Source organism: Anser anser, assembly GCF_964211835.1.
Source record: "Anser anser genome assembly, chromosome: 2".
Lineage (NCBI taxonomy): Eukaryota > Metazoa > Chordata > Aves > Anseriformes > Anatidae > Anser > Anser anser.
This window is the reverse complement of record NC_139721.1, coordinates 127,896,518-127,908,785: the sequence shown is the minus strand read 5'-3', so window position 1 is coordinate 127,908,785 and position 12,268 is coordinate 127,896,518. Positions and strand designations below refer to the sequence as shown.

General features: G+C 41.8%; 1 long non-coding RNA gene across 1 annotated transcript in view; it reads left to right on the top strand.

The window, feature by feature from the left end:
- Nucleotides 1–1,705: 1,705 nt before the first annotated feature.
- LOC310894433 overlaps nt 1,706–12,268 on the top strand; it is a 70,388-nt gene continuing 59,825 nt past the window's right edge. The window contains exon 1 of the long non-coding RNA XR_014579904.1: nt 1,706–2,118. This is a non-coding gene — a long non-coding RNA (uncharacterized lncRNA). The remainder of the gene's footprint in view (nt 2,119–12,268) is intronic.

The window sequence follows — 12,268 nt, the reverse complement described above, 5'->3', positions numbered from 1 at the left end:
CTCCAGAAGTCCAGGCAGAATCTGGCTTTATGCATGCTGAAACCCTTTAAAAGTCTGTAGGAAACCTGAGAATACATTGTTCATTTTTCCTCGCACCTCAGAAGCAGAAGTTCTAATTAGTAAGGTCAGGCTTATAATAAAACTTTTGTCTTTGCAGATACAAGGGGAAAACTCCCTACCTTTAGCTAACTCTAGCTATGCTTGCAAAAAGGAAAAAAAAAAAAAAAGAGAGAAAGAGAGACAGAGAGAGGAAGAAAGAGAGAAAGAGACAGAAAGAGAGACAGAGAGGAAGAGAGAGAGAGAAAGAGAGAGAAAAAGAAAGAAAGAAAGAAAGAAAGAAAGAAAGAAAGAAAGAAAGAAAGAAAGAAAGAAAGAGAAAGAAAAGAAAGAAAGAAAGAAAGAAAGAAAGAAAGAAAGAAAGAAAGAAAGAAAGAAAGAAAGAAAAAGAAAGAAAAAGAAAGAAAGAAAGAAAGAAAGAAAGAAAGAAAGAAAGAAAGAAAGAAAGAAAGAAAGAAAGAAAGAAAGAAAGAAAAAGAAAGAGAAGAAAGAAAGAAAGAAAGAAAGAAAGAAAGAAAGAAAGAAAGAAGGAAAGAAAGAAAGAGAAAGAAATACAAACTACACCAAACAAACATGGGGTAAACAATGAAACCAGCAAAGGGCTGTCTTTTGCCAGTGTAAATTAAGGCGTCCCAAGAGGTGGTCTAAATATGCAAGCAGAAAAACTCCTTTTGCCAGTATAAGCTGTATTTCCACAGGGGGGCTTTGCTGCTTTTGCTGGCAAAGCATTTATAGCGTAAAGCACGGTTGCTGATACTGCCTTGTAAGCACAACTGATAAAAAATAACATGTAATTATCATTCCTTTTGCCTGCCTGCACTGGTCATTTGTGGCCCTCAGTTGGACGCTGGCAAACCACATACACATGGGTCAGGATCTGGAGCAGTGGGACTCGAGGGCAGAGCATGGTAAAGAGCAGGAAAATCTGAAAATGAAAATAAAATGGGAAACCAATGGTCATTTTTTCAAAATGCTAACTAGTCAGCCAGGTGCTATTCAACAGGATTTGTGTCATCGAGCCCATTCATAAAAATATTGGTGCTGTAACATGCATCAGTGTAGCTAAAGTAATGCAGACTCATGGGTGATGTGGTTACTCCTCTTTGAAAAAACTGCAAATATTTTCAGATGAGGGGAAAATTTGCTTTGACTAACCTGGGAAAATTGACATAAGAATACTATTTGATTAACCATAAGGCGATTAATTTCACGTTACCAAAATACTGAGTTCGGAAGTCTAATCCTGCTTTTCCCTTGTGTAGCCATATACTTAGCTATCCCATGTGTCTGTATCCTTAGCTATACCTAGCTAAAGATGTCGAGGGCTGTTCTGATTCCAGAGCCACTGCCCCGCAGAGGTCTAACAAACACATCTAAAACAGCACGAGTGAGGTCTAATTCTACGAAGCAGAATGCTCTCATCTCTGTATAGCCTGCACTACTTTAAAAATCTTAAAAAGAAAAAAAAAATCCTTGATCCTCTAACTTTTTGAGAGAATCTTGCTTAGACTGTGCAAAAAGAACCAATTGAATATAAGGAGGACAAAATGCAGACTTGAGCCCAGGTCCAGACCAACATATACCAGTGATTTCACATGGTGTCATTGCAAAGAGCTCCTGTGAAAGTTGTGGTATTAATAGAGTTGAAATGGCACTTAACACTTGAAGGGATGGTTCCTCTGGACTGAATAGGAGTCAGGATAGCACATTCTTCTTACTGGGGGCAGGTGAGGGGGGGCAGGATGTCACCAAATGGCAATGTGCACGAGCAAATACTTAGCAGCCTGATGGAAAAAATACCAGCTAAAGCTAAAGCAAGTATTTTGTCTTGAACATTCAAAAAAGACAAAACAAACTAAAAGTATTCTCACTCCCACTGAGCTCAGTTAGGTTGGGCTGGTGAGTCAAGCCAGGACAGAATCCAGCCCAGAGCAACACTGAGGAAGAAGAGAACATCACAAAAGCACAGAAACAAAGATGCAGGCACCTCATATACCAGAACAGGAAAAGGAGGCGGCGGCATCATGCACGTTTCTTTGTTGGCATAACAAGCAAAGAGAGGTGAGTGGTGTCTGCATCAGGTGATAATATTCAGTTGCAACCGATATATTTACCATATTTCAGTTTCCATGCAGGAAATGATTAATTGTGATGATGCCTAGCAATTATATACTATGTTGCCTCTTCAGAGCCTTACACATACGATAAGCAGGTGTGAGCAATTTGCCATTGTAATGGGTGTCTGTAGCTAGAGCCATTCTTCTTTACTGTTTGAGCTGAAATCGGTTGCCTGCATACATTAAACAGTGCAGTGTTAATCCCATCTCCCTTTTTAACTCAGGTTTGGTTGATGATCTGTGAGAACCATCTGTATATTTGAGATTCAGAGTGTGAAATCCAGGCATTGTGGATCATGGGTTGGTGGTCAAGGATGTCGTCCGTATTTTGTGTAGCCAGAGGAGTCCCCATAGGTTCCCTGTAAATGCCAGTGCCCCTGCTCTGCATCTGGTGCCTTTGAGCTCTGCCTCTTGCTACCCGAAGTAGCAAGCACCACAGCACACACATGCCAGGCTTCTTGCACCTCCTGTTTGGAGAAACTGCAGAGAGCAAAACTCAACACAACAAAACTAGCAGGCACCACAGTCCCAGATTTTGCTCTGCCCCCTCCTCCCCTTCCCCAATCACCCGTGCGCCCCCACAATGTCCATAAGGGAAGAGCTCTCCTTGCCACATCACCTGATGCCCAGCAGCATCGTGTTGATGGACTGGGGGGTCCCAATGAGGCCTCAGGCGAAGCCAACCACAAAAGGTGCAGAAGGAGACTTGTGCCACTGCCTTGTCAAAGGAGAGTGCTTTGGGAATCATCAACCTGCAGCTGAAAAGAGTCTCAAGGAGAAGATGACTATTTTTATAAAAGACACAGAACAATAATACCTTCGTGCAGAAGCTGATGTTCAGAAAAAGTCTGAAATGCAGATGTAGATTTTGCTTTGCATCTGGCTGCCCACACTTCTGCTCACTGGGTTGCAAGATGCAAGAGATGGTTTCTGAGGTATAGCTACAAATTTTGTCTTCACAGTAGCAAAATTTGTCCCCAGAGACTGGAAGACCAAGCCACAGATGCACATAAAATACCCATCCTACCTCCAAAAACTATCATGGCACAAGAGAATTAAACCAAGGAGGGAAAGAAAAATCAAGCAAGTTGCTATTGCTTCTGAATTTAAAATATAGGAAATGTTGTCGTAAGCACAGGGTTTATATGCCAGCACTGAGGGCAGGTGTTTTACATGTCTCCAGCTTACCACCCATTACCTGCAGACTGTGGCCCTGACAAATTATAGGCAACATAAGCAGAGAATAAATACGAAAGGTATTTCAATCCAGTGCGATTAAAAGCCCTGCTACCATGTAACCTCACTTCCAAGGAGATAAGCAGTATCTCCAAAGGCCACATAAGGTGCCAAAACAGTCTAATACATTGAGGCAGCCCAGGGGGTTGAAACACCCCCTGCGTTTCCCCCCTTCACTAAGTGCCATTTCTGTGCAGTTTCGCTTGCACGAATGCATTCTATCAGGAAAAAAAACTCCATGAGAAAACTTCCACTTTCTTATGTATGTTGGAGTATAGAACAACACCATGCCCGTGGTTTACACCTGCATTTACCATTAGTCGCTGCCTTAATAATAAATTATTGAAGACATATTCCCTTTAATGTTTACCTAAAGAGGGAACAGCTAGGAAAAGCTGCATACACTGAATTCAAGAAGGGGATATTTCTTTCCTACTATAAACAGAAATGATTATAAAACCAGAATGCAAACTGAGCTCCTTGCCCTTCAGTTTTGTATGAGGTTACATTTCTTTGCAAGACTAATTTCTTCAGTTTTTTACTGCATTCCAACCCAGGGAGATATAAACCAAAGCAAACAAAGTACCCCCCAAAGGATTCTCTCCCCCTAAAGCGGGGCTTCTATTTTTAATTCTCTACAGCTTTTAAAACATTTGAATGGGAAGCTTCCATCAGTCTTTGGTGGAAAAGAATTCCTGCTGGTCTCTCAGGACATCCACTCCAGATAATCTCAGCTGGCAACTCGATATAAGACCGATATCTCTTCTCAGAGGGGTTCCTTGCATTGCGTTTCAGCTCATTCTGCCTTTGCAAAATAACTCTTTAAACAGCCATATTTCCTCCCTCAAAGCTGAATCAAAAAAAAAAGAAGAAGTAAAAAAAAAAAAAATTGACCTTGCTCGTTGGCAGTGAGTCTTTCACACTCTGTTGGTGCCTTTCTCCAAAGCTGGCTCTCAACAAAACATAGCTCTGACTTTGCTCTGGCTGACAGCAGAAATGCACACAGGCATTGCTGCAAGGTCTTTCTGTTGTGTTCCTCCATCACACCTCCAGGAGCCTTTGTTCACAGTATCACCAGAAGTCTGGACCCTTCTCCAGGGTGACAGTGATGGGACAGAGTGGGAAGCAGGAGAGATCTTACAGCCATCACAAACATGATACAGAAAAAAAATGCAAGAATCTGAAAAAAATACTCTATATTTCCAACATGTAAGTAATAGAGTGGGAAAGGGTAGAAAACATACAAACATTGTGCCTGAAGAATTTAAAGGAGGGCTCCTTTAAAAGGCTTAAAGTCTAGCAATCTATCTGTCCTTCCAAGAATCTCAAGGCAGGAGCTATCTCCCCATGCTCCCCAAGGAAGGAACCAATTGCTTATCATGAGTGAAAATGTGACTGAAATGTGATAGCGAAAAACAAAGCAATCTCTAATAAGTTAGAGATTCTTTCTCAAACCTATCGAGCACAGTCTGCTTGGAGTCTGTTTTAATCTGTTGCCATAAATAAATCCATTGAGGGAATTTTCCATGAGCTTATCAGACAGCAAAATTCTGCAAGTCACATCCTTGCACGCTGCGTGATGCCTCTGGCAGATTCAACCTGGTTAATATTTATGCTGCAATCACCAGTGACTTTTGAAGCCTTAAAGCCAATATCTCCTCCAAAAAAAAAAAAAAAAGCCCCAGAGCTCCTGCAGATGGGCTATCATCATAAATTCACCCCAAAGTGGAAACTCAAATAACAGATGTGTGTTTATAAACACAGAAAATAAAGTAAATGACTAGATACAATTTCCAGGGGCTTAGAGCTGCAAGGTATCCTTACACACAAAAGCCCGTATTCACACTTGCCTGCACCAAGAGAGCTTTCGCGCTTACCTGGGAATTTGGATTACGATCACTATTATCAAGGGGCAAATTTTTGACTGGTGAAAATAAATCATAATGTGCTTTCGCTCTATGGGATGATCTCTGAGTGATTAACGCCACCATTTACCTCCCCGTAGCAACTGTTTTTTTCCTATTCCTGGATGAAGAGAGCGCAGAGGCATATGGGAAGGTTGTGTAGGATGTGGCCGCCATTGACAAAATCTTAACTTTTTAGAGGCCACCTATCTACCTTGAAATATGCTCCATGCCAAAAGGCAGATAAGGGGTTAAGAGATCTCCCCCATCTTATCTCTCACACACTCTTATCTGCCCAGCAGTCCATAATAAATCAGAGGACCTCTTCTTCTCTCTGGCTCACTCCAAATTCCTTGCTTCCGCATGATTTGGGAAAGTTTTCCTGACCTTTCATGACTTCTGTGATATTGCACAGAGCATGGGGTTGGAAGAAGTGCATGAGGGAAATCTGGCAGGTATAAAATATGCCTGCAACTGGGTGAAGACTTCAGCAAAGCATCACTCCGAGGATCTCCTCTAGGATTTGCAATCTGCTGCTCTTTCTGCCTTCAGGAGAACTTACCTATGGCAGCAGTCCATGGGGTAGGCCCAGCATGGATCCACTGCAGAAGGGGCAGGGGTAGCAGGAGAAGACCTCAGGGCCTGGACACTGCTTCGTGCACTCCCAAAGCCAATTTGACTTTTTCATGATTATCAAGAAGCATGGAGGAGCTGTGGAAAAGGTATCAGACACATTGGTCAGCTATGCAGTAACATATGCAATGTGTCACATCACAATTAGCCCTTGATGTAGAGGAGTGAGAAGTTTCATGAAAAAAGATAACAGTATTACTCAAATTTCCCAGTGTTTCCACTCTATTTAAGAATCTTCCTTCTTCCTGCTCCATCTTTATCTCCCATTCTCTTCACCAAGTCCACCCCCTGAGGGCTGAGCCACCACCCCAAATCAGGCCACTACTCAACATCCTGATCCCTCTCCTCTCCTATGAAGACCCATATGACAAGTTTGCCTGCAGTAGCAAGGGATTAGGGACACCTAACCAAAAAATCCCTCCAGGTTTCTATTCTTGTAGTGGTTCAGCTTTTCCTCTGCACATCCAGGAAAGGCTCAGTATTAATTCTCTCTTTCCAGGTCCCACCTTCAGCCACTGACCTCTCTTGCAGCTCTTCTCTGTACACCCCAATACGTGATGTGCCGCCTGTTGCTCAAAAGGTTCTGTCACACAAAGCAACAGTTGTTCCCTGAACTGATATACTGCACTGGATCGTTTTGTTTTGTCCTAGTGATTGCTCAGAATAGAAAGTTTGAGATTGAGAGAGACCAGGCAGGTTTTCAGTGTTAAATATGAGGTTGTGCTTTTTTTGTTTGTTTGTTTTTTCTGCAGAGGTGGGGCTGTGGTATCCAAGGATGCAGCCCTAGCCTAGGAGATGGGATTTTCTGACAGCGATTGCCTAAATGCAGTCCTGCTGCTGCTTCTTGCTCCCTCCCTTGCCTGCACAAGATTTTTTCCATTTGAAGAAATTCAACAATACATGTAATTTTTTTGTTCTGTATTCTGCCTTAAATAGTCATTTTCATGGCAGAAATCAGAAGAATATGAACATATACTAGCAACTGCCACATTGCAATAATACCACTTTTGCTTACCTAAATGGTTATACTGTCCCAAGTGTTTGCGTTAGTGTGCATTCACTATACACTCAATGAATGTGCACATTTGCCTTTGTGGTATAGTAATGGCTAAGTACAATATAGGCATATGCGTTAAAAATAGTGAGACGAGTTATTTGGTGGTGTAACTCATTCACTCAGGCTACCACAGCACTGACTCTGGCCCCACATCTCTGTTTCATATATATTTAATAAAAAAAAAAAAAACTTTATGGTTTTCAAGGCAGATGTCTTTCACCTCAACAAATGCAGCATGAGAGCTTATAACATAGAAGCAAGAGATATCTGCCACTACCTAAATGATTTAAAAAAAAAAAAAACATAAAGGGAAAAAGAAAACCAACCGTATACCTACATATGGTATTTAATACATACCTCTAATGGAATGAGCTTCATAATTTATTCTGGGGTTTACCTTTTCATGAACTCTGTCTTGTTCCTGTTCATGAAAGATTTTCTGGTGCTTCGAAGATATTAAAAGCACATCATCTCTGTCTCCCTCCTCTTGTTTCTGTGTTTTCACATATTGATATATTTTGCTGGTGCACATGGCACAGTAACAGCAATAATGCTCTTTGCTTCTGCTCTGCTTTTTGTCTCAGGATCTCACGCCAAGAGTTATAAGGCAAAGAGCCTAAAGTTAGGTTTTTATACTCACACTGTGGCCCTTAAATTGTGTCCTGAATTTCAGAGGTGCTGACTTCAAACGGAATTGGTGGTTTGCAGTACCACTGCTCAGGTGACTTAACACCCTGGGAAAGGTTTCACACACTCATGTCTCAACATGATCCATGAAGACCTCATGGCTGTGGCTGCTTCTGTAGGATCCATCAAAGGTGGTTTGCAGGGGTGTGTCCATGTGAGATGTGGCATTTGTGATTCTGGAAAAAATGGGGAGCTCCACAAATCAAAGCAGATCCATGACAATATGCATAGATAGTTTGCCACTTTGGAAATGTCACACATCAGAGCTGGGATTTCCAGGGTCTTCCAAAATACCTGTCTCCTGCTCAAGGATAGCTTTCCCAGCAAAAGCTTTTCTGCAAAGCAGCTTATGGAGGTCTTCTGCTGACCTGCTTGAAATGAGTTGCCCTCATCCCTGCCTCTTTTTGATCACATAAATCCTACAGCTCTTATTAACTTCCCATCGATAAAACCAAAGGTGAGCAAAACATTTCCCCAGCAGTGTTTTTGGCTGCCCTGCTGTTGTGCCCCATGTAGGGGATGCCCCACAGAGTGGGTACGGGAGCGGCACGGGAAGTAGGGGCACACACTCATGCCAGAAAGGGATGGTTGTCTGCAACCTGCTGGGGTTTATTTTTGTTTTCCTAACAGAAACAGCTCTGTTGGTATAAAACATGTGCTAAAACAGGCACGAATCTTCTAAAAAAATCCCAGCTCACGTAGCCCCTATTTTATTCAGCCATCCATCTCGTGTTACAGTTAATGGGAATAACGTGATTTTCAAAAGACAAACTTTTGCCCGACTTTTCTGTGTATATATTTCCCTCAAATTTATACATTTTTATGACATTCTTTTGCTTTATTATTGCTAAATGATTTCTATCATTTAATGGTAATTTGTCCTGTTTACTCAAAGCGCTCGGCAAAGGAAAATGGAAAAATGCATACACCAAAAGTAAACCCCAGTTGCTTATCTCATTGCACAAATATTGTTTGTCTTTTTTTGTTTGCTTGTTTGTTTTTTCTTTTTTAGAGAAGTATGTTTCTGATAGAGTCAATTATTCTGCCAACGTTCTCTCCCAAATTTGCTGTTTCCCTTTTCATCTCACTTTTTCCCTGCTCTATGCTCTGTGTATTTTATTGAGAAAACAAACATACTTGCATAGCCTTTGCAGTCCAAAGACTGGATAGGACGCATTCGAATGTGCAAACTTCGGAGCGTGTGTAGTTTATTTTTTGTGTAATTGATTTTGTAGTAGATAGAAGCCATGGTATAAACTAACAGGATAATGTTTTTGATCAGTTTCCAATGCTTAATTACAAGTCTGCTATAACTAATTTCCTACATGCACTCACAGCTGCTATTCTTTTGTCATTGGCTTATTTTTCTTTGAAAATCTGAAAGGCATCGAGCTTTTCTCTGAGAGTCATTTGCTCTGATTGACTCCTGCAGACACCTCATTGCTGCAGTCGTTTTGCAAAGTTGTATAGCTGTTTGGTACCTTGCATTCAAATAATATTTTTTTCTTTTTAATTAATAAAAAAAATGTTGTTCCAAAAAAATATGGACTCTTTGGCTCATTAGACCATCAGACCAGTCAGCTTTGCAATACAAAAAGCCTTGTGGGAAAAAAAGCCAGCAGAATTTACAGGATTGTCTGCACTGCTCATTTATTAAAGCTGCATGTTTTGAAAGAAAGCACTAGATGATGATGGGATACTTTTTCTTTTCACAAAGATAAATGGGACATCACCTTTAATAGTGTATTTTATAGGAAATTCTACCTAGTGAAACAGTACAAAATCTCCATGTTAATGGTTAATGTACACATGTCAATTTATCCTTTTATTTTATTTATTTATTTATTTTTGGTAGTTTTGTAGGTTACAAGGAATAAAGGGTGGTGCTATCATAACAACATGCTGAGAAGGGCCTAGGTTGGAAGCAGAAGCTGGGTGCAAATCTGACAATCCCAACTACCCCTGAAACCAACAGACCCCCAGCTCTATGAGAGAGATGGAGATGAAATCAAGGTCCAGCATGTGCCTTTGGGCCCCTTTCCAATGGCATAGCTGTGCAAAACTCAACCTGCTCACACAGTGTGGCTTATTGATTAAGGGTCAGACTGGGTAAACGTCATGCGACAGTAGTGCTGGTAAGAATGTCACCCACAGTTGTTTCCCCCAAAACTTGTTCTTAACATCATTCTGTTCTCTGTCTCAGCATATGGTGCCCCATCCCTTATTTATTCCAATGAAACCTAATTTGGGTTTGTTCTCTGGATCTGGATATTCAACTCTCATTAGTGTCAACCATTCTTTAGTAAATCTTCGGGCACCTGAAATAATACAGTCAAAGGAGAATTAAGGTTGCTTGATGTGTTTAAGAGCCACCAGTCCTTACTTTCAAAGAGGCAGCTAAGCCAGAGATGGGAGAGTAACATATATCTCTAGCTCCCAATGTTAATGAAGACAACATTTTATATCAATGATTACAAGCAAATGCAAATGTATGTAGATTGTTTACTTGGACAAGAGATTTCATACATCCGTCTCTGCATTCCTCCTCCTCCCCCTCTCTTTTCACCCAGGAAGAGATACTATTGTTATTCTAGTCATCTTTCTCTTGATTTTATTATCTAACAGAGCCATAAAAATGACAAGAAAATGGATTTTTCAGACAACAGTCTCCTGTTCCTGGTGTAATTTCATGTTGAGCTACAGATACTGACAACATCAGACAGTTTATACATCTCTCCTTTAATTGTATACTGCAGTCCCATTTTCAGAGAGGTGCTCACCACTACATAATTAAGAAAGTGTTTAAAGCATCTGAGTACTGTTAGATGCTGGATCGAGAAAGGATTGTGTGTGAGTCTGCTGCTGGTGAGGCTGTTTTTGGGCCAGCCTGTTCCTTGCTGGATGTGTAAGGGGTGACTGTGCAGTTCTCAGAGGAGGCTGAAGAGTCAAAAAGAGGTTTGAAGGGGTCGTGAAGGTCAGTCCCCATCACAAAGCTACCAGGCACCGTACCTACATGAGGTATTTGCATCCTGGAGGGGCCCAACATGGGCCTTACACATTACATCTTACACATTTGGACTGAGGTAGGGGATTTCAGCAGGGACGTTGCTCCACAGCTCCTCACGCTAAGTCTGAGCTAGCTGAAATGAGACAAAAGCTAAGAGCATTGCAGGGTGTGCAAAAGCGTGCAGGGTGTGTCCACCTCATTGCCACAGGCATGGTTGGAAACTCAGAGGGAAACAGATAAATTGCCTTCATTGTCTCAGGGCTCAAACTATTTTGCTTTTTAACAGGACAAACAGGACACCTCCTTCCACCAAACAAACAAATAACAAACTTCAGTACGTAACTCTGTCCCTCCACATTGCAACAACAAAGCAAGCACCCAGCCTTACTGCCCATTCTGTGCAATAGGATTGTGATATTTCACAAGGGGGTTTGAATACCTCACACCTCGTGGTTTTCTCTCCCTGGGGGAGCTTTGCAAATCCCAGCATCAATCAAACAGCTCGCAGCAAGCACGGATGCACAGATCTCCCTGGTGGCCTGCTGATAGGCTGCCAGAGGAAGGACGAGGTCTGGGCTGTGGAGGTGGCCAAGGACCTTTGTGGGGTGGCTGGGTGCTGCAGGACACAGCGTTTGCTGGCAGAGGAGGGCAAAAGGAGGAGGAGAGAGGTTCAGCACAAAGGATAACTGAGAAGCATCTCTCCCCTGGGGAAAATGTTTCTGAAATAATAGATATTTTGATTGATTTGGAATAATATTTAACAGATGTGGACAGAATATCCTCCATTAAAATAAGATACTCTTATAATTGAAACAATATTCCTTGTACCACTATCTGCAAACTCAAAAAGCTTATTTTAGCTTAGGGACAAAATAAGCTTAAGCAATGGGAAGCATAGCCATTTCCCCACTTGTTTTTTTTTTTCAACAGCTACCTCTCATATCTCAGAATTGTTTGTTTTATTAAGAAACCCTGCAGTCTGAAGCCGATTTATAGCAAGCCCAAAGCTGTGTGTTGCAGTCGCTTTCATAAGGGCTATTTATTTTTTTAGCAGCTCACAATAAAAAAAAAAACAAAAAGTGCCAGTCTGTTCCATATGCAAAGCAAAGGATTAACCAGAAGAGGAACACTAATAAATTTCTTTCCTTCAGGAAAGAGCCAGCAGAGCTGGGGCTTCGATTTGATTTAACCTAACACCGTCGCTCATCACTTCAAAATGCCCTGCACCCCCACCGGCTGGTATCACAAGGAGCATCGTTTGCAGGGAAAATCACGTGCAGAATCCTATCTGCAACCAGCATGCATAATTACTCCACGTTTTCTCCAGAAGGGATTATCCCGTGGCAATAATTATGCCAAAAATATGCCCCAAAGAATAATATTTCAGACAAGTGCCGCCATCCAACAAATCCACTGTATAATTATGTTATTTCTCCCCTCTGAAAGCTCTCACTCATCTCTGCATCGTGCCCGCATAAGCCCTCCTCCAAGGGGAGCACCAGCTTGCTGCCGACGATGGCACATACATCAAAGCGCGGGTGGCGAAGCTGCCCTGCCCGGGCTCCTGATG